The sequence below is a fragment of the Tursiops truncatus genome, chromosome 13 (assembly GCF_011762595.2).
Source record: "Tursiops truncatus isolate mTurTru1 chromosome 13, mTurTru1.mat.Y, whole genome shotgun sequence".
Taxonomy (NCBI): Eukaryota; Metazoa; Chordata; class Mammalia; order Artiodactyla; family Delphinidae; genus Tursiops; species Tursiops truncatus.
Window position 1 is genome coordinate 60,077,100 of NC_047046.1, and position 26,873 is coordinate 60,103,972.

Consider the following 26,873-nt stretch of genomic DNA (forward strand, 5'->3'; position numbering starts at 1 on the left):
CAGTATGGAGGTTTCTCAAAAAACTAAGCATACAGCTACCATATGACCCAGCAGTTCCACTGCTGGGCATATATCCGAATAAAGCTAAAACACTAATTCAGAAAGACAGATGTACCCCAATGTTAATAGCAGTGTTATTTACAATTGCCAAGAAACGGAAGCAATCTAAGTATCTATTAACAGATGAATGGATAAAGAACATGTGGTATATATATACAATGGACTATTACTCAGCCATAAAAAAAGAATGAAATTTTGCCATTCATCTTTGCAACAATATGGATGAACTTGGAGGGTATTATGCTAAGTGAAATAAGTCAGACAGAGAAAGACAAATACTGTATGATATCACTTATATGTGGGATCTTAAAAATACAACAAACTAATGAATATAACAAAAAAGAAACAGACTTAACAGAGGTAAAGAACAAACTAGTGGTTACCAGTGGGGAGAAGGAAGGGGGGAGGGGCAAGAATAGGGGTAGGAGATTAAGCAATACAAACTGTGTGTAAAATAAACTACAAGGATATATTGTACACCACAGGGAATATAACCAATATTTTATAGTAACTATAAATAGAATATAACCTTTAAAAATTCTGAATCACTATGTTGTACACCTCAAACTTATATAACATTGTACATCAACCATACCTCAATAAAAACAAAAAGAATCGGGGCTTCCCTGGTGGCACAGTGGTTGAGAGTCTGCCTGCCGATGCAGGGGACACCGGTTCGTGCCCCGGTCCGGGAAGATCCCACATGCCGCGGGGCGGCTGGACCCGTGAGCCATGGCCACTGAGCCTGCGCGTCCGGAGCCTGTGCTCCGCAACGGGAGAGGCCACAACAGTGAGAGGCCCGCGTACAGCAAAAAAAAAAAAAAAAAAAAAAGACAAAAAAAAAAACCAAAAAGAATCACACAAACTTGAGTGAGACAGGCTAATAAAGTGTAACTTATCAAATAATATACTAAATGCAGTGAACAGAAAGCTTCAGGGATGGAAGGGGAGGGAACCCTTGGAGCACGTTTTGAGGGACAAGAGGAATCGGTTGGACTAGGGTGGAGAATGGACATTCCACAAAGAAAGAATAGCCTGGACAAAGGTCTGGGTGGTAAAACACAGGTTCTATTAGAGGAAATACAAGTAGTTCTGCTCAAATTAATGCCACAAAGAGTGTGTTGGGAGCAGTGATGAAGGTTGAGCAGTGGGAAGAATGCAGATAGGAACTAATATTTGTTGCCTCCTTATTAAGTGCTGGATAGAGTTTTAAGCCCTTCACCTGTTTACCTAATATAATCCCCATAAAAGCCTACGAGATAACTACTATTCTTATCCCCACTTTACAAATGAAGAAACCGAGGCACAGAAACACTGAGCCATTTTTCTGTCACACAACTAGGAAGACATGGGACTTCCCTGGTGACGCAGTGGTTAATAATCAGCCTGCCAATGCAGGGGACATGGGTTTGAGCCCTGGTCTGGGAAGATCCCATATGCCGCGGAGCAACTAATCTCATGCACCACAACTACTGAGCCTGCACTCTAGAGCCCGCGAGGCACAACTATTGAGGCTGCGTGCCACAACTACTGAAGCCTGCGCGCCTAGAGCTCGTGCTCCACAACTAGATAAGCCACCGCAATGAGAAGCCCGCGCACCTCAAGGAAGAGTAGCCCCCACTTGCTGCAGCTAGAGAAAGCCTGCTCACCGCAACTAGAGAAAGCCCGCGCACGGCAACAAAGACCCAATGCAGCCAAAAATAAATTTATTTAAAAAATTCTATTAAAAAAAATAAAAAGAACTAGGAAGAGGTGGAGGTTGTAATTGAACCCATGAAGCCTGGCTCTAGAGCTCACTTTGAATCACTGTTCTTGGACCTTGTGTACAAGGAGGTTGAACCTTATCCTGAAAATTATGATTTATTTTAGACACAGGAATTACACAGACAGAATTATGTTCTGGAAAGGTCACATGGAGGGTCATGTGGAGAGCAGATCATAGGGGAGAGAGGTTGGAGGCCTTTAACATAATCTAGGTGAGAAGTGATAAAAACCTGAAACACACTGGTGGCAGGGGATGTCATCAGAAGAAAATTGATTCAAAAGGCATTAAGCAAGTAGAATCTGTTTGACTCTGGCTAATGGGATTAAGTTGTTGAATGAGAAGATGGAATTTATCTCCTAGGTAAATGCATATCACCATTCATAAAGAAAAGCTGGTTAGGGAAAAGAATGCTAAGGTATGTGATTCCTGTTGAGTTTCCAGTTTCAAGGGAAATCATGGGTGTGGTTTAATTTGCCTGGGGTAACTTGTAGAGTCTGAGGGCTGTGGAAAGACCTTGGGGATTACAGGCACTTAGGAGATAGGCAGAAGAAAAATTTTTGCAAAGAGTGTTGGGGCCAGAGTAGAAGAAATCTCAAGAGCCCCAGAAGTGTATGCTTTATGTAGCACAGGCTTTGGCAACATTGCTCACTGTGACTTTCGGAGAGTGTTTCCAGTGAAGTTGTGGGATCAGAAGCCTGTGAAGCCTGTGGTGCATGAGCTTAGTTGCTCCACAGAAACTGTAGTGTAGATGAATCTTTCCAGAAGCCTGCTGGTGAAGTGAAGTGCAGCTATGCATCCATGTGAGTCAAATGCTTGAAAACACATCATGGAACATTTGCAGAAACCTGAAGTAGTGAGCCTGGGACATAACCTGCCCTTGGTGTATGGGCAGTACTGAATTTCAGTCCCTAGACACATATTGAATAGGACTTCCTTTATTGTGTTCAGGTCTGGGCCTGGTACTGTGGAATGCGAAGGGAAATTATATAACACAGGTTCTTCCCTCAAACAGTTTTTATTCCAGTTGTAGGGAGAAGACAAACATGGGAAACTAAGAGGAAAGATAAGAGAAACTGTCAATCAGTAGGTCGTCAGAGATTGCTGGAGTCCTTGAGGATGCAAATGGTGGAGCCAGGGAGAATCTGGGGAGCACAGTTGAGCTTGGATGTGGAAACGTGCAAAGGGCCTGGGGGAGGAAGGCAGTGAGGAGCCCAGCTCATGCCTCTCGCACTCAGGGTTTTCTTTTCTTCAGTTGTCTCCTTGACTGTATGCCTTTTCCGAACCTGCTTTTTCGCAACTTTCCATGTGCTCACAACCTGTGTTCCTTGGTCTCTGCATCCAAGAGGCTCTCATGTTATCACTTCTGCCTACCGAGGGGAGGGCATTTAATATCTGCTACCTGTCTTGCCTCTATTCTTTTTTAGGCTCTCAACCGATTCTTTTCCCTTCAGTATTGCCCAGAGGTCCAAGAGGGACACCAAGGGAGCAATGAGAAAGCTGTGGTTGGGGCTGGGGGAGGAGAAGGCTCAGATAGTCCCCGGAGTTTTGGACGGTTGGATCATGCTGGGAGCACTTTATGCAGGAAACAGAAGTTGTTCTCATTGTCTAACTGCTGCATAACAAACCACCCTGAAACTTAGTGGCATTAAAACTACAGCCATTTTATTATGGTCTCCCTGTTGTGGATGAGCATAGTGTGGATGGCTTACTTCCGCTCTTCAATGGTCTGGAACTCATCTGGAATGGCTGGGACAGCATGAGTTTGCCAGACTTGTGACTAGCTCTAGCTGTTGGCTGGGTCTCTCTCTTCTCTGTGTCGTGTCTGCTGGGGATGTCTGGTGCTTAGGCTGAGATGCCTGGAGCAGCTGGGGCTGTCTGGGTGCTGCTGTCTCCACACAACCTCTCAACATGGCTGACTTGAGTTTCCTCACAGCATGTCAGGCTCAGTATCGTTGGATTCTTCCCTGATATCCTTCCAAGAGAATTGGGTGGGAGCTTCAAGAGTTCTTATATACTAGTCTCAAAATTAACAAATGTCACTTCTGCTACATTCTATTGGTCAAGCAAGTCACTAAGGCCAACCCAGCTTGTTAGGCTCTGTCAAAGCCCTGCTTTTTCTACATGGCCACAGGAGAGAAAGGAACCACTTGTGTAAGTGATATCTTCCTGACAGAAAATAGGGTCCACAGAGAAGTTTTGGAGATTGTCGCAATCCTTGTGGGGAAGGCCCTTGTCCAGTGGCTTAAAGAGCCCTGAATTAGGAGCCAAGAGACCTGGGTTCTGGCTCTGGCTTTATCTCCATCTAACCAACCTTAGAATAACTTTAACCTGTGAATTAAAATCCTGGTCATATTGGTTTTATATTTTACTCTACTAGACCAAGACCCCGGGTTGAATGGAGTTACACTGATTGTAGAAGATAGAGTTTCGCACGTGCGCGCATGCACACCCGCCCCCCCCCCCCCCGGCACACACAAATTCTTATATTCTCTACAAACTGGAGAAAGGGTTGAAACTGAGTGTAATCAGGCAGACCTTGGTCTAATTCCTGTTTCTGCCACTTTGTAAACACATGGCCTCCCAACCTCATTTTCCTCATCTGTCAAATGGGGATAATACTACTTACCTGGTCAACGTGTCACCAATATGAAATAAATCTTCTATGTCTGTTTAGACTCATAGATTCTTATAGAATCATCATTGTCATTCTGATTTCTTGCCCTAATAAGGGTTGGAATTTCCATAACGTCTGGCTGGACTACTTTTCCTCTTCCTTATGCCATGTCCGATCCCGTTTTGACATGTTTTCTTTATCACTAAATACCAGTGGCTGGGGTGTGTGTGCATGTGTGTATTTGTGAGGTTTGCATTCTCAGGTTTTGTGCTGGGACTGTCTAGACCTACTTGATGAATGATGTGCTGTGTGAGTGTGCATATGTGCTGGACATGCGTGGAGGATTTAGATTCAGAACTGACCTAAGAAACCTAATTACCACTCAAGTAGATGTTCACATATCCTCATTATGAGAATTGAATTGGTTGAAATTCATATCTAAATATGATCTTCTTGGAATTTACCTTACTGCTCCTTGAAGACGAGCAGGACTTTGAGATTCTATTTTCTTTAACATGCTGCAACTTGACTGCAGGGGCTGCCCGTCCTATAGCCCCTGCTGTCTTCTGCATGTACAATCACAGACTTCTCCCCACAGGAACTTGGTGTGCTGAGCAGGCATCCAGTGAAGGAGGAAACCCAAAGCCTGTGTCAGGACAGATAAATAAGTAAAGATGTTTGTCAAAATGCATGGAGTGCTATTTCTCACCCTTGTACCTTTGACAGGAGCAACCATATTGGATGTTGCATTTATTTAGACCCTCACTGCTAAGGATAAAGTACTCTGTAAACATGTCCTGCTTAGCCCTCACTGCATGTACTGCTGCCTTTCCGAGGTCTTTAATTCAGTGAAATAAATTACTTTAAAAAGAAGTGCTGTGCAGCCTCTTAGAACAGTAAACAAGAACACTTCAGGTCTTTTTAGGAACCTGAAGCCAAGGGCTGGTTTGTTGTTTTGGTCTCCAGGAAGAGCTGGTACAGAAGGAGGTATTGACCTCGCTGCTTTGGCTGGCACCCACCAGGTCCCTTCCTGGCGCTCACATTCCCCAGGCATGTAACTTAACACCTGTCCTTCTCCCAGCAAACAGAGCTCACAGTGATGGCTGAGCCCCCTCCTGCGCAGGCCCTCCCAGCAGCTCGGCACCCTTTCACCTATGATTTCAAACTCTGACAAACCAGAATCAGAGAATACATTTCCCCTCAGGATTCTGATATTAGGCCAAGAAAATATTTAATCAAAAAACAACTCCCAGGGGGAGGTCCTGGGATCGGTACATCCCTCCATTTCTGTTTCCAGATGTAGATGAGGAAAAAAGGTGTAGGGATTGTAGAGCCCTTTAAGACTAGCAAGTAGCTTACCTCTCTGCTGGAGATGGGCATGTGGTCTGAAAGGTGTCCTCTCTTACTGTTTCAACGCCTGCCCATATGAGCTACAGCATCACCCCTCCTATTTCCATCTGACATAGCCAGGCTGAATCTCTGGTAAGTAAATAATTAATATGGAAGTTGGGGATGTCAGTGGAAAAGTCAGCTGTGATGGGCTCAAATAACAAGCCCCAAAAGTGATAGCCACTCTGGCCTCTGAGAGGACCTGTCGGCTCTGTAAGACCCAGACAGCCCTGTCTTCGGGCCTGTCTCTCCACATTAAAGTCAAGGGCCTATATCTCTCCATCATTGAATCACATCTTTGTCCCCAAATGCTTGTACACACGGGCTGACTGGTGTTTTCTTTCCTAAGTCCACCAGGCCCATGCAAGTCTGCGTGACTCATGACAGAGAGGAGTCTCAGTTCCAATATCTCTGTGGGTTTAGGGAGGGGTCAGGCTGTGAATAAACCATTACGTGGCTGATTCTACATCCTTCTCTTTTACCACAAAAACCTCAATTTCCCTTTTTGTGGAAAACAAAACCCTCTTTCATTGCCCCATCAACAGGACTGTGGCCTTTGAATTACAAGCTGTCCTCAGGAAATTTTGAAGATTAATCGGCTTTTGGATGGAATCGCTGGGACAACCCCTGCCCCCTGTCCACTGGAGAGTAAGGAGTCTCCACTTCCATCCTCTGTGACCTCTGTGCCAACTTCACCTGTAGATGAGGAAATTGATCAGTCTGTGAATGATTTGCGAATCCACAGATGTGTGGCTGAGAAGCCCTGAGGGCATACACCGCAGATTAGCTTGGTCGGAGCTCCCTTACTCCCACCACAGTTCGAGGCCTCCATGGAGCTGGGGGAAGGAGTGAGTGAGGATGGGACCACAAATCCCAGATTGCTGCAAATGGGGTCAAGAGCAGAGACCGAAAATCAGAGGACCTCTTGAGGCCTACTCCAGTGGGCTTTCCAGAACACAGGATGAGATCATTTCTAGAAGAATATCAAAGAACAAGATCAGACACCAACAGTATAAAAATTTGTAAACTGTAAATGTGATATAAGGGTAAGATGTGATACTTATTGCTAGAGAGAGTTTCTTTGCCCTTTCATGCATCTGGATTTATTTTTGAACTATTAATTAACTCCCTACTCTGTGCTAGTTTTAGCTTCTTCCCTGGGCCGTCCCAAAGACTGAGTGTACATCCTGCTAGCCGGCTGCTATTTGAGCTCTTTTATGTACTTTGGGAGTATATATGGATTGACCTAGGCCCTTGTAAATGCCATTGCTCTTACAAGACATAAAAAGACAGTGAAATAACTTAGTATGGCATTCAAAGAGGCTTCTAGTTTCACCCAAACTTCTGTTTAAAGTCTTGTCTCTCACCACTTTCTGAGTGGTCTGTTCATTCCCTGGCCGTTTCCCGCTTCTATTCTTCTCTTCACATTACTGTGACCTTGTATGCCTTCCTCTCTCTCTCTCATGTGGCCAATAGTCACCTTTCCATGAAAAGTCCTCTCCTTCCCGATTCCTCAGCACACACCTTCCTTTTCCCAAACTCCTAGCATACCTATTGCCAATGTCAATTATTTAGTGACAAAATGTGTCCCCATTGTCACATTTCTTCCTTTGAACTATTTAAATTTTATTTGTTTGTGTACTTTTTATGTTGCTTTCTCCCATTTAGATTAGGAAATCTCTTTTGGGGTTAAAGAATTTAATTTATTAGCATTCCCCACAGCACTTAGCATAGCACCTGGTACATAGTAAGTACTCAATAAGTATTAACTGACCCTATATGATTAACTTCTGGACAGTATAAAATTGTTATATTCCATTCCTGCATGTAAGGAATTTTGCTGTACAATAAGTAAGAGGAGATGAGCTTACCTGTAAGTCCACATAGAAACTTTGTAGAGATGTTCATTAATTAAATATTGTGAAGTTAGATAATCAAAGCTAAATTTCTCAATATTTGTTGGAGAAGAGCATCCAGAGAAAGGGGATTTGGTATAGGGGCAAAGGATTTAATTGAAATGTGCTTAAAGATTAATCTGTGGAAGACTGATTGTGAGTTCAAGTCAAGAGGGATTATAGGTTGAATATGGACATCAGGGTTATCTGTCATAGTGGGGAGCTGAACTCAGCAGTGCCCCTCCCCAAGCATTCTGTAGTTTCCTTTGGAGAATGTTCTTCCTTTGTGGAAAATGAAGAGTATAATTAATTGGAAGAGAAAATGTTGAAATTCAGGAACATGACTCAGTAGTGACAACTCTTTTATAAATTGACTCATATTCTTCTCATAACCCACAGTGCTTTTAGAACAAGTTGCAGACCCACAGTGCTGACCAGGAATTTGTTGATTGATTCACTGCCATCATGATTCTGTTTCTCATAGAGATTGCTTGGTTTGCAGTTCTTTGAAGGGATGACATTGCTGGAAATGATAGGACTAGCGTGACTGAGAGATTTATCTGGAACTGTCTTATAAAGCCTTCTCTGACCTCCTTTGTGCCCTTGGCAAACTTGGCCACTCTGTTCTCTGTACTCCCTGTCTTCCTTCTACACACGTGGTTGCCCTCCCTCTCCAGTTGTCTCCTTAATTATATCTCCAATGTCCAGCACAGGACCTGACACATAATAGACGCTTAAACCTTTATAAACGAATGAATGGTTAATGAATTAACGAGTGGATATTGAGCTCTAGGAGCTCAGATGGCAGTTCAGGTTGGGAAGGAGGGGCAAATTTGGTTACAAGTCTGGCAAGTTGCTTGGTGAGTACTGGTCAGCAGGCCTGGCTTGCTGGAATCCTGTGTTGAGTTTATCTGGGTCAGACCTGGTCTTCCCTGAGTATGTAACCTTAGAAAAGTCACTTCTCTGTTCCCAACTTCTGTCATGCATGGACTGCATGATTTCAGACTTAAAGCTGGGAATTTCCAAGGACAGAATGGGTTGCCATTGAAATCAGTGAGTTTCCAGTTGCTGGAGGTGTTTTGTAGCAGGAATTCTGTGCCTCAGAAGTGTGGTATTGTTAGATGACCATGAGGTCCCTTCCAGCCCGAGACTCCGATGTGATAACTTTCAGCTGGTTTGAATTGCATCAGCATGGGCCAAACTGATGTCAGGGAGGGAGAGGGATTACATTTTTTGCTGTGTACCACTCACAAGTGAATTAATTACCTGCCATGGCTATTTTGATAGAGACAGTATCATCCCCGTTGTCCACCGCTTTTTGAATCCTCTTTTTTCAGGACTGTTAGTTGTTGGACATCTGTATATCCAGAAGCACATACAACTCCACATGTTCACATGCTTGTGCCCTTTCTCCTATTCCTTTGACAGACTGGCACCTGGAGTCCCTTCGGACTTGCCATGCTAACTGCTGTTGAAACTGGGGACTGAGGTGCCCCACACTAGCTGTGTCCCTCTGCAGAAGGCTCAGTTACTGGGGTCTCCAGTGCCACTTAATGATTTAGTTGCCCTTGTTTGGAGAGTGACATTCACTCTGTAGTCATATGTGTCATGTTGATTTCTTTTCATTCACTCTGCAATTCTGTCTAGTGTCTATGCTGACAGAGATCTTTATCAACATTAAAATGCTTCTGAAGCTTCATAGTCCTAAGAGAAAATTGTGACGTCATTTACATTTCACTTGATTTTATTTTCCTGAAACCATAGGAGGACAAATTTTCACATTAAAAAGATATTTGTGTTTGTAAGGAAAACATACATAGGAGCATGTGCACACAAACACATACACACACATAGACACAGAGTTACAACTTCTGTATTAGTTTCCCATTGCTGCTACAACAAATTACCACAAATTTAGCTGCCCAAAACAAAACAAATTTATTACCTTAGAGTTCTGGAGATCAGAAGTCTGAAACGGGTCTCCCTGGGCTAAAATCAAGGTTTTGGCAGAGCTACATTCCTTCTGAAGGCTCTAGGGGAGGATGTTTTCTTTCCCAGCTTCTAGAAGCTGTTGGCATTCCTTGGCTAATGGCTCCATTCATCTATCTTCAAAGCCAGCAATGTCAGATGGAATCTTTTTCATGCCAGTATCTCTCTGATAGTACCTTCCTCTTTCACTTTTAAGGAGCTTTTCGAGAATATGTTGAGCCTACCTAGTTAATCCAGACACTTTCCCTATTATAAGGTCAGCTGATTAACAACATTAATTATATCTGCAATGTTAATTGCCCTTTGCCATGTAACATAACATACAGGTTCTGGAGATTAAGACATGGGGTGTCTTTGGGGGTCCATTCATTATTCTGCCTACCACACCTTATTATAGTAGTGATAATAACTTGGATTAACAAAACATCAAAAAACAATCTTACCTTGCCTTTCCCTCCTTGATCTGTTACTACACCCCCAAGCACAATCCTTTACACTTGAAAATGAAAATAATTGCTTATTGTTTCATCAGATTTGCTATAATTTGTAGAACTGTTGGAGTCATAACGTTTTTAAGATATGTTTTACTAATAAGATATTTGTATAGTTGTGAGTCTAACTAAATATTTTCATTCATCAGAGGTTCTGGAAAGTCTGTTTTTCATTGTCAGTGATATCTGATTTTGGATTCAGGTCCTTCACATTTGAAGTACTCTGAAAAGGATAATTTGGTTTTGTTATTTAATCGAATGCGTAAAGGATACAGAAGAGGTTGGCAGTGTGCTCATTAAATTTACAAAATCAGTATATTAGGTTATAGTACAGTAAGTGCACACTCTTGGCAGGTGTCTGAAGCCCAGGTAGGAGCAATTCTGGTTTCTGGGCAACGACTTGACTCTCACGGAGTTTCAGGTACACACATGGGGAGTGGGGAGATGCCCGGTGACCTTCCATGATGATCAGAAGAATAGAGTCTGAAGAATAGACTTTGGTCAGAAAAATAGGACGTCTGCCTGGAGTTGCTTTGGAATACCAGAGGATGAGGTACACCTATTTACTGAGAGTTGTCACAGTTCCCTGGAACTTGTCTTCCCAATCCCTGTCAGGAACCCTCCCAAAAGACTTGCCAAGGTTAAGCATTTATAGGTTTTGCTGGCCTTGAGTCTGGAGGTGTTGAAGTTTTGATTATTATTCCAGAGTGTGGATTGTGACGATAGGGCTCCAAGGATTCAACGGTAGAGTTACATCAACTCCTTTTGGCATTTTGAAGTGAGAATAGGCATGTGCTTAGTGTTCTGCTGTCAGCTTAGAAAGGTGTACATCAAAACTACAATGAGGTATCATGGTACACCAGTCAGAATGGCCATCATTAAAAAGTCTACAAATAACAAATGCTGGAGAAGGTGTGAAGAAAAAGGAACCCTTCTACACTGTTGGGGGGAATGTAAATTGGTACAGTCACTATGGAGAATAGTATGGAGGTTCCTTAAAAAAAATAAAAATAGAGTTACCATCTGATCCTGCAATCCTACTCCCAGGCATATATCCAGAGAAAAAGGAGAAAACTCTAATTCAAAAAGATACATGCACCCCAGTGTTCATAGCAGTACTATTTACAATAGCCAAGACATGGAAGCAACATAAATATTCATCAGTAGATGAATGGATAAAGAAGATATGGTGTATACATACACACACACACACACACACACACACAATGGAATATTACTCAGCCATAAAAAAGAATGAGGGGGCTTCCCTGGTGACACAGTGGTTGAGAATCTGCCTGCCAATGCAGGGGACACGGGTTCAAGCCCTGGTCTGGGAAGATCCCACATGCCGCAGAGCAACTAGGCCCGTGAGCCACAACTACTGAGCCTGCACGTCTGGAGCTTGTGGTCCGCAACAAGAGAGGCCACGACAGTGAGAGGCCCGCGCACCGCGATGAAGAGTGGCTCCTGCTCGTGGCAACTAGAGAAAGCCCTCACAAAGAAACGAAGACCCAACACAGCCAAAAATAAATTAAAAAAAAAAAAGAATGAAATAATGTCATTTGCAGCAACATGGATGGGCCTAGAGATTATCATGCTGAGTGAAGCAAGTCAGACAGAGAAAGGCAAATATGTGGTCTCACTTAATATGTGGAATCTAAAACAATGATAAAATGATACTTATTCACAAAACAGCAAGAGATTCACAGACATAGAAAACAAACTTATGGTTACCAAAGGCGATAGCAGGGAGGGGTGGGGGAGAGATAAGTTAGGAGTTTGGGATTAACATATACACACTACTATATGTAAACTAGATAAACAACAAGGACCTTCTGTATAGCACAGGGAACTATATTCAATATCGTGTAATAACCTATAATGGAATAGAATCTGAAAATGTGTGTGTGTGTGTGTGTGTGTGTGTATATTGTGTGTGTGTGTGTGTGTGTATATACACACACACACACACACACACACAACTGAATCACTTTCCTGTACACCTGAAACTAACACAACATTGTAAATTAACTATACTTCAATAGAAAATGTTTAAAAAAAAACCCCAAAAAACCCAAAAAACTTTGGATCACCGCACATACACACACACAAAAATAAAGGTTGTACATTTCACCTTTACACTGATGGCCACATTATACATTTTATACACTGTGGCCATTACAGCAGGAAAGGAAACAGCAAGAAACCTGGTGATCAACACTTGTGATCAATTACTTCATTTCCTCCTGTTTGGAATGGAAATAATGATTCCTGCCCAACTTATCTCAAGAATTAATATAGAGACTGCATATAATGTGAATGTACTTTGAAAGTGTCAAGTATTAAATTTCCAGTACTTCAAAAGAAAGTGGAACATAAAGGGAAGGGTAGAGTTGAGATGATCCAGTTCAACTCTGTGATCCTGTTTTTCACGATGTCTCCCATGGGCACTGGAAAAAGATAGATTGTCTTTGTTTAGAGTTACAAATCCTGCACATTAATTGATGTTTCATTAATTGGTGGAGCATCATTCCTGGGATGGAGTTTGAGGATTGTAGGATCGAAGGCATATATGTTTGGGATAGAGTGAGCTAAAGTTGTATGATCCATTATCAGTTTAATCCTCGTTTTTAATCGTTTTAAGTTCAGTGTTTTATCTCAAGTGACATTCTACATTCACAAAACTTTATTGGATGGTTCTATAGGTAAATGAAACCTGTACTTGGATAAACTGGAACTTACATCTTGATTTGTCTTTATTCTTGTAAATGTGGAGCCCTATTGTATCTTGGAGTACAGGCTAGTAGATTCTAAGATCATAGAATGTTAGAGATTGGAGTGACTTCAAAATTATCTGGCCTAGAGGGTTTTTTAAAAAGAAAAAAGACAATATGGCAAAAATTGGGCATTCATTCAATGTAATATAATATTTTCATTCAACCAGTGAATATTTTTGAGTACCTGTTCTGTGCCAGGTCTTAAGCTAAGTGCTAAGTACACCAAGATGACAGACTCAGTGCCTGTCTGTAAGGAGTTCTTGGTCCCTAGAGGAGATGGGTATTAAACAGTTAGTGTTCAGTGCTCATCCTGGGTCTGGCTGATAGGAGGATATACAGGATAAACAAACAACAAATAGGAAATGTCCCTGAAATTGCCTGAGGGTGTGGGCTGGGGCAGTAAAAAAAAAGCTAAGTATTTTCTATCTCTTTCTCTAGATAAATAAAATAAGACTAGGTCCATAAGAGACTAGCTCTTACTGCCTGACCGATCAGGACCTCTTTTTCTTTTCCTCCGTCAACCTATGATCCTGGAAGCCTAAGATCTATTTTTTACCATCATCCTTCTTATTGTTATTATTTATGACGGTCATTGTTTTAACTGCTCCAAGGAGATAATTGCCTTAGTTGCTAAGGCAACCCAACATATTGGGTATAAGAGCAGCCAGCAGAAAGGTTTGCCAAATTGCAGGGCTGGGTGGGAGGTGTGGGGTGGGAGAGCAAGGAGCTCAGCTGTGGAGCTTGAAAATAGCCATGTTCAAATTATCTCTGCATTTCTTCCACTGAGGAGCGTGAAGCCACTTGGAATCTGGTGCCTGCCAGCTCCTCGGCTACCCCTGACGCTTCCTGTTTTCAAACCAGCTAGTGCACTCTCTCTCTCACCAACTCTCAGTGCTCAGCCCAGGCTTCTTGCGTCTGGTTCCCAGACTCACGACTCCTATCTGCTGCTATTCAGCCCTGGAGATGTTCTTGTCCTTTATTTCTGGGGCCTGCAAGGGTGGAGATGTAGGTGGTGTAGCGCCCCTCTCTAGGCACTGCACATTGCCCATTTCAAACAGATCGTAATCCTTGGTGGTCTTGCTCAAGGCTATAGTCTCCTCCCTAACTTGGGGAAGAAAGTATGGACTGATCACAATGAACTTTTCCATTTTAATTTTCGAAGACTGGAACGTCTTGGGAGGTCAGCTTGGCTGCCCCCATTAAGTAGATAAATTGAAGCTGAGGGAGAGGAAGGCATGCAGACCCGGTGATGCAGCAAAAGTGGCTGATGTAGGCCTTGAACCTTATACTTCTTTCACCCTATGCTTAATCAGTGCCATTGGCTTTTGTCCTTGGTTACTGACTATCTTAGTCTGAGGTCTTCTGTGTCCTCTAGTTAGCTTGTTTTCTGTCTCCTGACCCTCTGGTCCTTATGCCAAGATGGGGAGTGGTCCAGAGGGAATACTGGGGCAAGAAGCTGCAGGAGACAAGTGTATCTCATTGGCTAGCTTTCCTTGGCAACATTTGGCCATCCAGAAGCAGCTATTGCCATGAAATAGGATAATGGGCATGGGAAAGGGCAAGGTGACAAAAGAATACCTCACCAGAAGATTTGAGTGGGTGTTAGTGACTTCTTTCAGCAACTCCTTTCTCCTCTTCTTTCCAGCTCACCAAGCACACACTGAGCCCCAGGATATCTGTGGGGAGGGCCAACTTGCCTCTGTGTCCTTAGCAGCCTCCAGGGTGTCTCCCTAAGTGTGTCCCGGCGCCCTCTGCTAGAGTGCAGCCTCAGAGTTGATCTATCTGAGCAGGTTAAATAAACAGGTCTGTGTTTGGGTTAATTATCACTGGTTCTGTTGCTCTCCATTACTGCTCCATCCGGGCCTCTGGCCAAGGAACAGATGGGAGAGGCTGCATCATCACCCCTGCCTCCTCATTGTGTCTGGCTCTCCCTCCTTCTCTCTCTCTCTCTCCCTCTCTCCCCCTCTCCCTCTTTCCCTCTTTCTCTCTCTCCCTTCCTTACCCTTCCTCACCCTTCCTCATTTTCCTCCTTCTTCCCCCCTCCTCTCTGCCCTCCCCCTGCCCTCCGCCTGCTTCCCTGCTTTCCTCCCTTCTCCCCCCCACCCCCCCACCATTTTGCTCTTTCTCTCCCTCTCTTTCTCTTTTTGGCTGAGCAAATAGGCCAGATGGCAGTGAGGGGAACAGACAACAAGTGAGGCATGGCATATGGGGAGCTTGTTTAATTTCAGCTCCTGTAGGGAAGTAGATTGGAGGAGGTGAGCTACAAAAGCAGAAAATGGAAAGGGGAAGGGTAAAAAAAAAAAACAAAAAACAAAAAAAACACCACAACTGACCCTTCCAAGAGGGAAATTGGATTCAATTTACTATTGTTGGCCAGTGGAAGCCGCTGAGAATGAAGTGAATCTAAAGCAGAAAGTACCCTTTTTGCATCTTGAAGGTTCAGCCCCCTCCTCCAGTTATCCCACCTCATACCATATTGTCCAGGGTTCTAGCTCTGAGAGGATGGTCTGAGAGGGGCAGTGGAAGGTGGGCAGGATTTCTTAAATAACATGGTAAATGGCTGTCTGTTCATGTATCAATTCCAGGAAGAAGTTTGGCCAGTAATTTAGTGAGAGAAAAATAGAGGTATCTGTGGCTAAAATAAGGGGTTGAGGGAAGACTGGCCCAAGTTAACCCAGTTCCAGCTTCTACTGAGAGCGTCTTGCACAGAGTTTCCTGTGCCTTCTCAGTTTGATTCAGCTCTCTCCTGGGCAGCTGCCCACATAACCACGCCTTGTCCTGCAGACCCTGTCCACTGCCTGTGCTGACACAGAAGAGCCAAGGCAGGAGGGCGGAGGGAGATTTAGGGACCAGATGAATGGCTTCCATCATACGCCCTTTGTTTTCAATCAAAGTTTATTTAACCTTCATGGTGGCCACCTAGAAAGTCAAATTTAAGGCAGCTTTACCTGGAGTTTCAGGAGAGATTCTGGCCACAGCACATATAATGGGCCACGCCTTGGTCACTCCAGTGCATGCATCCCCACAGATCAGTCAAATGTACTCTGCTACCCGTAGCAAGGTTTCACTCGGCTGTTGCTGGGGCGCCTTACTCCCTAGGTGCAGTTTAAATTCGGCCATCCAGGGGAGACTGTGGCCCAGCGCAGCGCTGGGTTTCTGGCACCGTGGTCTCCGCCTTGGTCTCCGGGACTGGGGGAGACCTAGGAGCCTTAACAATGACCCTCGGGGTACAATCCGGGCTCATCTGCTGGAGCGGCAGCCTGCCCGCCTTCCCTGCAGGACTTTCCCCAGCTCCACCAGGCAACCCGCTCTGCAGCTGATAACCGGATTAGGCAGCAGAATGGGGCAGATGAGCACCTCCAGGGGCCCTGCCTGGGAACAGGGGCTGCCTGGCCTGGCATGGGGGCTGCCACTGTCAACACCCTAAGCCCCCGCCTCGGGCAGGGTATTTGCATGTGTGTGCGGCCTGCGCCCCGAGCCACTGGGAAAAGTGGGCGGAGGAGGTTCACACGGGCCAGGGCTGCACAAAGCCTGAGGCCAAGCGGCGCAGTGGCCCTGGCTGGCGAGTGTCACGCCCGGGGTCCCAAAGGTGGCTGGGCGCCTGTGCCCGGGTGGGTGGGAGCCAGCACAGTCACTGCGCGCCGTCTCCTCCCCAGCCTCCTCTGAAAAACTCTTCTTTCGTGCTTGCTTTCAGGGGCAAGCAGGCGGTTTGATCTCCCCTGAATGCTGTCCCCTCGTTTGAGCCTTCGATTCTGGGAAGATTCAAGGCATTGTCCAGGGTGGCGGGATGTCGGATTGATTTCGGGGCCTTTGTGTGGACGTGGGGCTCCTGAATGAAGCTGTTATGCGCGTCTGGGGCTGGCGGGCAGGCTGTCCGGCTGCAAGCTGGGCCTCCCTTTGTTGTGGGGGCCTCATTGAGTCCAAGGAAGAGGCTCATTTCAGGGTGATTTACTACCACCCAAACACCAGCTGTCTGCTGCTCTGCTGCGCGCCCTACCCGGCCCCCTCTTGGGGGGAATCTCTTCCCCTTCTGAAGTTTTCAGAGTCCCCACCCTTTCCTTTAATCATTGGGTTACATTCATATTCATATATGTGTACATGTGTTAATATTATATATTTGTGTAAGTATAAATGCATGTATGTACATGGATATGGATATATACATATACATTCTTTTTTCATTTGTTTTTTAATAGAGGGCCCTGGGCAGAGGCAGGGGCAGGTGAGAAAACTGCTATGTTGGGAACTGTGTCACCAGGGTTTGGATCTCAGCTCTGTCCCTCATTAGTTGTCTGACCTTGGGCAAATCACTCAATCTCTCAAAGCCTCAGTTTTTTCATTGGAAAAAATGAGAGCATTCTCTTTTGATAGGAAGAAACTACTCAATTATTTCTTGAAACATTAATGTTTTTAAAGCTATGAGAGAAAAGAGTGTGCTGTATTACTCTAACATTTTTGTGAAGCATTGTTCAGTGGGAAATAAAGCCACAAGGCAAGGGGAGGAGGGAGTTGCACTAAAGGAGAAGGCCTCTCCACCTTTCTAGGTGATGTGCCAGGTGCAGAGGGAGCAGCCTCCAGACTTGGCCCACCCTAGGGTCTCAGAGTCAAGGGCCATTAAGTAAGGGCCACAATCTGTTGGAAGTGCTAAATGAACATCAAAGAGGGGCACAGGAGGAAGCCTTGGGGGTCAGGAAAGCTCCTGGAGGAGGTAATGCAGGATTATTTTGAAGTTCAGGGTGGTCTGTAAGAGAAAGGGCTGGGAGAATTTTTCCAGGGAGCTTGAGCGGCTAGCATAGTGGTGGCCATCCCTCTCTGGACAGCCGTCCCTGATCTCGAAGTCTCACCTGCACCGAGGAGCAAAGAGAGGGTTTGAATGGAGGTGGAGGACCTGCAGGGTAAGAGGGGTGGGTCTGCCATTTCTGTTTTGGGTGATTTGAGGTCGAGGGCTTGTCAGTCAGCCAGAAGACCATTTAGAAGGCAACTGTAAATAGTTCCAACAAGAATAGAGATTAAGCTTTGGTACTTCGTGGGAGCGCTGACCAAGGTGGAAGGGAAAGACATTTATGATGTGCAGCTGACCTCAAGACCGGTTAGATGTAGGGAGGTGGAAAGAAAGGCATGGATCTGTACACATTCTGTAAAATAGGGCAAAAATTGTACAAAAATTGTACAAAATTCATAGCATTGCTAACCTGGCACATAATAAACACTCAATAAATGTCATCTGTAATGATGATGATGATGACTGCTGTTTTAGGTGACCAAGTGAGTAGATGCCTCCAGGTCATGTCCTCAAATGGGGAAAGCAGGAAAAGGAACAGAATTGGGGGGTGGGAGGGGTAGGAAGAGCAGGATGAGAAGTTTTGACACAGTTAAGTCCTCATAGATGTTGTCTAATGTAATTTCTTTGGGAGCAGGATCTGATGGGAATTCTCTCCTGGTTCCCCCATAATGTCTAGCTCAGTGCTCACAATAGGCAAGGCACTTAATAGATAGTCAATGAACTTATAAATTAATGTGTTTTCTGAGTCTTAACAATCAGGAACTATTAGCTTAGAAATAATCATTTATTTTGCAGATATTAAAGAGTACCAGTTAATGCCACACACTGAGGACACAGTGAGGAACAAACTGGCAAGTTATGTGCCCACATGGAGATTGTTGTCTGGTGTGGTCCTAAGGATGACAGAAAAGCTACATGCTCATGTGATTGCAGAGGATTATAAATATTGTTCCTGGGTGTCTAAGCATTACCTTAGGGTAGGGGTGAGGAGCAGATAGAGGATGCCGTGGATGCATAAGGCATCTAAGTTGTGCTGAAATATCCTCATGTTTTTATCTAGTGCCTAGGGTCCAGAGACAGATCTTGGCACAGTGGTTAGTCACAACTGAGCCCTAGCCTTAGCTGTGGTCTAAGCTGTGCTCCTCGAGCTTAGGTAAGCAGTGTGGGGGCGGGGCTTCCCGGTTCCTAGTGACTACAGAATCAGCCACAGGGACTCTGATTGCCTCTCCATACAGATGGTGACCTGGACTCTGTCTCTCCCCTGCTTCCTTTCAGGGGTATCTTCATGACCATGGGGGATTTTGCTGTTGGTTTCTCCTTTGTGTGGGTTGACAATTTCATGAGCTTTTTAAACTTTAAATTTAGAAAAACTATAGGCTCACACTTCTGGGACTTGCTCCAGGAGGTGTGACAGCAAGTGTTAGAGTCTCTCAGTATTCCAGAAAAGGGAATTGAAAAGAGCCTTAGAAATCCTTGGAAGAAAAAAAAAATCCTCCTTTTACTGAGAATGAAAATAACTCTAGAAAGGAAAGGTGCTGGCTGAAGCCACACAGCTAGAAAATGGCGGGGAGGAGATTTCACGCAGACATCCTGGCTTCCTAGTCTATAGCTTGCTGTACATTTTATGTAGTGCTTTGTATTGCCATTCATGGGTGAGATTAAGTAAGTTAATGGCCCTCTCTGTTTCTTACTATCCTTATGAGAAAAAGGAGAGTATTGGACTAGGTCAACATTTTACAATATGTGGTCTCTGGAACACACTTACTCAGAACATTAAGAGGTGTTAGAGGCCAAAAAAGATTCCATGGGCAAAAAAAGATTGGGAAACACCTGGTTAAACAAAGCCAAACAGATGTTTTTGCAGTAGGACATCTCAAAGCCTTTATTTAATATGTTAATAAGCATCATGGATCTGCAATGTGGTTGTTTATGGTGTTTCACAAATTCATTAGATCACAAGCTAATGCCTACTAGACCAGCTATCCCTGGACCACTCTCAGCTCTAATTCTTGTGTAGAGATAGCCTCTCTGAGACTTTGTAAAGACGTTGCACTGATTCTTGTGCCTCGGGAGGCTGGATGGGGTTGGGAGACACAAGGAAAAGACTCTGGAAAAGGAAGCTGTGTGAACCACCAATTCCATTAAGTGTCACTGCCCCCGCCCCCAAAAGAGAGGAAGGAAAGAAGGGAGGCCATTCCACTAACATGAAGAGGGACATGAATATGTTTCTCTGAGTTAGGATAAAAATGATCTCTGTTTCTTCATTTATCAGGAAGAACAAAGTTTGGAAATGTAGGACTACAAAAGCAAAGGGGAAGAGGAGAATAAACAAGAACACTTGCTTACTTTTCTAGAGGAGGAGGGGGAAGAGGGCAAACAAGGGGGATATCATAGCTTTGTAGTTTTATTAGCTTTTGGCTCATTGCTTTTATTGGATGGTTCCTGATCTTGGTCAGACCTCTAGTAGTTCAGGAGTCCATTGTTTTGCCAAAGGTCGATTGAGGGTTTGAACAGTTTAAGTCTGTTCGAAACACCCCTCCGGAGGAAGGTGGTCTGTGTGGGCATCACATGTGTGTTCACGCATGCACCCAAATGAGCGATGCAGGTAAAGGGAACTGTGTCCAGTGATTATTTAGCTTCTACCTAATTGGGTTGGTATTCCTGGACCTTGGATCCAGACATAAAGATCAGCCTCTGATAAGCTGCTCTTGGCAACTTAGATTGTTTCTGTTATTTATTGGGCAACGCAGGATGGATCATGTAACAAGACATATTTGTATGCTCTGCCTGGGCATGTGGGAGGACACACAAGTAGATACAGACTGGTAAAGAAACGTGTCTCCAGAGACGGCGGTGGAACCGTCCTCTAGCTCTCCTCACCGTCAGTGTTCTCTCATTCTGTCCATGACCACTGAGACTTTCTTGTTTGTCAGCAGAGTATTTTCTGGGGTAGTTGTTATGGAGAGAAAAGGGAGGAACTTAAGGAGAATTGTCATGGTGATGCACTGCTACAGAGCAGCAACCTTAGAATCTCCAAGCTTCCTTCCTTTATCCATCATTGGAAGCAGCATTCCCCTGGGGCAGCACTTAATAATACTCATGACCTCCTCTACAGCACTTGTAAGATATTATCATTTAGTTCTGTTTCAGTTATTACCCCTCTCTGAGGAGGTAAGTGTAATTGGACCCATTTTATAGAAGAGAAAGTGAGGCTCAAGAGACAAATGTTACTCTGGGTTTCAGAGAGAGAAACTGCAATGGAGCCAGTGTGTGCTTCCAATTCTAAAATCTTATGATGCTGTGGGAAAGAAATGACCAAGGGTTAAGCCCCTTCACTATCCACCATACCCAAATCTCTGGCTGCTCTCTGCTTTTCTCATCCTTTTTCAGGAGAGAAGGAACAATTAGGGAAGCAGTTTCCTCTTTTAGCAAGAACGTGTAGAGGATCTATGCTCTCCAGGAGATCTTTGCCAGACAAGTGAAGGAGAACGGATATACAATGTGTGAGTCCTTTTCTAAAAGAGCTTGCAGTTTGTTGAGGAATAAGGACATACATATGAAGAGTGAAGTACATCACCAAATCTAAGATGCCACAGACCCTAAGACAATTTCAGAGATGTTAGAAATGAAAAACTGTGCATTTTATTTTTTAAATTTATTTATTTTTCACACACACACACACACACACACACACACACACACACACACACACTGTATTTTATTTTTACAAGAGATAAATCAACTGACACCAAGCATTGTAAATGGATGACCACAACAAAAGCAACAATGATTGCAATTACCAAACACGAAACACAAACTGTGCATTTTAGAATCAATGGGACACGGTAGTAATACAAAGGTAAATAAAAACAAAAGTTGGTTATCCAGAGTTATCATAAACCATATGTGTTCATTCACCAGTTGCTTCCATTGATATGCCAACGTGTGATGAAGTAGCCAAGACATGGTACAGACATGCATTGCTCTGAGCTCACAGTGAGGCAGGAGGCCTGGGTGGGCTAGTAAGGGGAGGATTCATGGATGATGTGAGACTGGGTAAGGATTTGAAGAACAGGGCAGATTTCAAATGAGTAGAGGGGAGGAAGGTGTGGTGAGGAATGTTGAGCTCTGGGGGTAAATCGCCAAAGAGGATCATGGAGACACTAATTTATTCATAGGTGCATTAAAATATTGGTGTCTTAGCTCGGGCTGCAATAGCAAAATTCCGTAGACTGGGTGGCTTAAGCAACAAACATTTATCTCTCATAGATCTGGAGGCTGAGGAGTCCAATATCAAGGTGTCAGTAGAATCAGTTCTGGGTGAGGGCCCACTTCGTGGCTTCCTTCTCCCTGTATCCTCACGTGGCAGAGAGAGAAAGTCTAGCATCTCTTCCTTTTCTTGTAAGGGCACTAATCCCATCACGGGAGTTTCATGACCTCATCTAAGCCTAATTACCTCGCAAAGGGCCCATCTGCAAATATCATCACATTGGGGGTTAGGGCTTCAATACATGAATTTTGGGAGGACACAAACATTCAGTCCATAACAATTGGGAAACTATTTAAATTAGGTTTGGCTCCTGGAACTTAAAACAGTGGACAGGCTTGGAGAACTTTTGAGGATCTGAGTAAGGTAGCATTATCAGGTGGCTGTTTTGAGGGGCAATCTGAGTCTGTCTTTAATCAAACTAAATATCACTGGAATTCTTCTGGGTTTTACATCTCAGTTCTATACAACTGTCACAGCATTCTGCTCTCTGGAGTATATAAGGGGAGGGGAACACATGTCCTCTGCTCTTGGGATGCTTAGCAAGGGCATACAAAATTTATTATGAAAGATTGTAAGAAAAAGAACAGTAAGATGGAAGGTGTGTGAGATACTGACAGTCTGTTAGTATCTTATAAAGGTGAAAAGATAAGAAATTAGTGTGGGCTAGTTGAGTAGGACAAGGCTTCTTGGGGTGGGTGGGATTTATGGTGAACCTTTAAGATGGCAGGGCTTACGGAGTGGGGCAGATGGAGTGGCAAAGGGCATAAGCAATGCAGACATGAAGGAGCTGGATATTTGGGAGCCATTGAGAGGTATGGCCAGGTGAGCATCATTCCAGCATTTATCTAGCTCATGCAGGACGTGACAAAGCAAAGATTTTTGTTGTTTTTTGTTTGTTTGTCTAGGGAGTAGTCAGTGAAAGGGCTGGAAGTGAGGGGGGAGGAGGTAGGGAGACAGGGAACATACCTTTCATATCAGCATCAGCACTGTTCTCCATATCTATGGGGAGGAAGATGGAGGGAAGTTTACAAACTTAAACTTACAAGTTGTAAAACTTTGTAGCCGCAAGAATTCGAGAGAGCTTGAAATGGAGAGAAAGTGAAGGAGGGAACCTATTGGAAAGGAAAGGGCAAAAGGCGTTCGTATTTTGGACTAGTGTGCATTCTTTGCCTTCTATGCCCCTTCCTCTTTTTCTACCACTGTTTCGGCAATTAATCTTATAGGATGGTAGCCTGTATTTAATCACTGTTTATAGTTAATGCTATTTGATTTATTTCTAACTTGTTTTATTTATTGTTACTTGATTAATTTCTCCTCTCTCCAATTATAATGCCAGGTCTTTGAAAGCAGGAACTGATTTTTTTTGTGTCTCTCAAAGCGTTGGGATATGTTTTCTTTTTCTTGGTAAATACTTAATAATGTTGACTTCAATACTTTCGTGAAATAGGGTGCAATTTTTTTTTTTTTTTTTTTTTTTTGCGGTACGCGGGCCTCTCACTGTTGTGGCCTCCCGTTGCGGAGCACAGGCTCCGGACGCGCAGGCTCAACGGCCATGGCTCACGGGCCTAGCCGCTCCGCGGCATGCGGGATCCTCCCGGACCGGGGCACAAACCCGTGTCCCCTGCATCAGCAGGCGGACTCTCAACCACTGCGCCACCAGAGAAGCCTGGGCCGTGGAGTTTTTAACCTAGGGTCCAAGGTTGCTATAGAATCTCTATAGGTAGTCTTCATGTTTTCCTCTAACCTTCTGAAATTGGATGCACAGGTTTGCCTGTATGTGCATTTAAGCATTATCTGGGAAGAGAGTTGACGGCTTTCATCAGATTCTCAAGATCATCTGTAACCCAGAAAAGTTAGGAACTACTGCAGATAGAAATTTCTCAGATCTGCAGGTGAGGAAACCAAGGTTTAGAGAGGGTTACTGACTTTCCCAAGTCACTCAGAGCTGGGACAATTATGCATGTTCTAGTCTTAGAGCATAGCATTCTCTCTAGTATTCCTCTCTGACAGATCAAGAAGTCACCTTTGCCTGTGGATTATTTCCAAAATCCTACTGAGAAGGATGAGCCACTAAAAAGAGATTAGCGATTGATTTCCTGCCAGGCCTCTAATCCACAAGGCTACTCTTGTGCTGGAACCAAGGTGAACCAGCCACAGGCTCACCACAGAAGAATAAGAATTTTGTGCAGTGAATCATAGAACCCCAGAAGGATAATCTGAATCTGATTAGGTCCTGGAAGGTGGGTGTGAAAATGCTTCTCCCCCCTCAGTGAACATCCATTTAAGCAGCCTTACCTCCGGAGATGGGGTCCTAAGAATAGGGAATAGACACATGGTCTGACTTGCTTAATGTCATAGAACTGCCTTTGCATAGCCTTTGAAAGTCTTGTATGCTAGAACCAGTGCTACCTCAGAAACTGTAGGAACAAACCATTCATGAGCCCTTCCAGGTCATTGTCTCAGTCTCCCATACCCAAGGAAGTCCCTTCCTCAAATCCCTGACAGATGGGCCTTTGTCTCTCTACCCCATGACTGGTGTGACCATGAATGATCCAGACAGAAATGTTTTAGATTAGCGTGAGAGTTGTGTTGGAGACAAGGCATGCAGTGTGGCAAGGCACGTGTCCTGGTTGGAAGTCAGGGTCAAGTGTGTGTGGGAAAAATAGTGGAACACAAGGATGGGGTGTGGTGGACCTGGGAGAGGGAGCTGAGGGTGGAAGGAAGGAGAGTCAAATCATAGTCATGAATGGGAAGGAAGTCAGGAATCTGGGATAGACAGGATGAGGAAGCACGGCAGAACTCCTGGAGAAAATCTGAGGCTATCCCACTTAATTAAAGCAGACAAAGTCTGGTTAGAGGTGGCTGTTCAGAGAATGCTGGACATCTGGCTTCCTGCCATTTGTGGGCAGCTCAGATTTTTAGAAAGTTATTTGTTTTATTGCACTGAAACATTTTCTTCTTGCATTCCCCATAGATTGCCCCTGTGCAGTTTCTTAAAACCCTCCAAAATGGTCCTTCCTTTCTTCCACAGGAGAGCTTCTCCTCTATTTGGAGACAGCTGTGGTGCAGTGTTTTAGTCTTCTCTATCCTTAACAACTGTAGTTTCTCCAGTTTCCAGTCACTCTGTGGGTTGTTCCTTGTAATGCTTCTTGAGTAAGAGGTACTCCCTCTATGAACGTCTTATTTAAATATAACTCAAACACATATAAATAAAGTGGATTCCATTCCTCCAGCTGTAGTCTGATTAGTACAGAAAAAAGTGGGATCTATGTTGTGTATTTTAGTAACCACCTGGATTCCTTATGATGTGCTAACTTAAACCTAACTAACTTTATCAATGATAAGTCGATTTTGGGTCAGCATCCCAGCCTACCGAGATAATTTCAGATTTTTTTGTCCATTGCTTTGGTTATTCCTTTCCATTTTATGTCATCAGTGGATTTGACTTTTAAAAAAAGCATTTTATGACTTAATTTAAGAAGTTGATGGAGCTATTGAATAGAGCAGGGTTAAGTTAAGAAGTTCTGGGCATTATGGTAGAGAAGTTCCTTTATGTCTCTGCTCTTGACCTCTTGAATTGAGCACCACACACTTATAGCAACCCACAGTGGAACATGTAGATACCCAGCCCAGGGCATGGGACACCATGTCAAGAGTTTATTTAGACCCAGTCAGTCCCGTCAATGTGAACTTTGTCACTGTGGTTCTCCTTGTCTCTCCATCCCCTGTTGGACTCTGCATTTCAGCTTCATGCAACTGTTGCTGGCCCTAATGACTGATTTTGGATATGTTTTTCCTGTTCAAACTTGAAATGCTCCCTCAGGTTTGATTCTGGAATTTACTATGATCAAACCCCAACGTAGGGGGTAAAAGGCACTCCTTCTTCAGGCTGCTGTTGATTGAGAGTGTGATCAAAAGGCTGATATTGATCTGCTGATCAATATTCTGTCCCAGCATCTTTGCTGATTTTCTTGAACCTATCCACACAATGTCATATACCCTTAACTCACTGAAAAATAAGAACTACTAACTTGTTTGTGACCCTTAGTAGATCACTAAGACCTCAGTGCATCTGTTTCATATTTTGTAAAATGAGGGAACTTGGACTAGAGTAGCTCTTCTGAAAACGTTTTCCAAAATGAGATGTTGCTAGGTCTTAGATCAAAAAATGAGAAGAGGAGGAAAATGATTAAATAAGTTTTATAAATGCTTGATTAAAAAAGTTAGGCAAGTTTCTTTATAAACCATTTCTCAGAGCCTTCCACATGCTAATGTGCCTTATGAATCTCCAAGAGTAAGAAATAGTATGCAGTTTTCTTCATATTTTATTTGATCATGGAGCACTTTCAGTTGGGACAAATATTCTGTGGCACCCCTTTTGAGAAACACTGAACCATCTGGTTTTGGCAGAATCTTTAGGGATCTCTGTGCTGAGAAGTACATTCTTCACTCAGAGAGCCCGGGGCTGGATGTGAGGGCAAGTTGCTGCCCAGCCATCAGCCAGGCTCCAGTGCCCACCAGAAAAACTTATCCTTCCACTGCAATTATTACCATGAGGAGGGCACCTCCTGACCACACCTGACATCGAAGAATGAGAGTGATTCCCTGTATGTGTCTCTACCACCACCCTGTCGCCTCCTCTGCTGTCCCCTTCCTGATGTTCAGGGTATCTGCCTTGTGAAGCTCATTAACCTCTTTAATGATGCAATATCATTTTTTTCATGTAAACGTCTGTCCTGAAAATTTGCCACTGTCTGTACTTCCCAGGAGGAGAGTTTTCACTCGTGAGCTGTTCTATGAATTGGAACTTGCCCCTCTTTTGGGGGAGAATGATGGGCAC

General features: G+C 44.1%; 1 protein-coding gene across 5 annotated transcripts in view; it reads left to right on the forward strand.

Moving 5' to 3' along the window:
* SETBP1 (SET binding protein 1) overlaps nt 1-26,873 on the forward strand; it is a 378,062-nt gene that overhangs the window by 46,378 nt on the left and 304,811 nt on the right. The window lies entirely within an intron of this gene.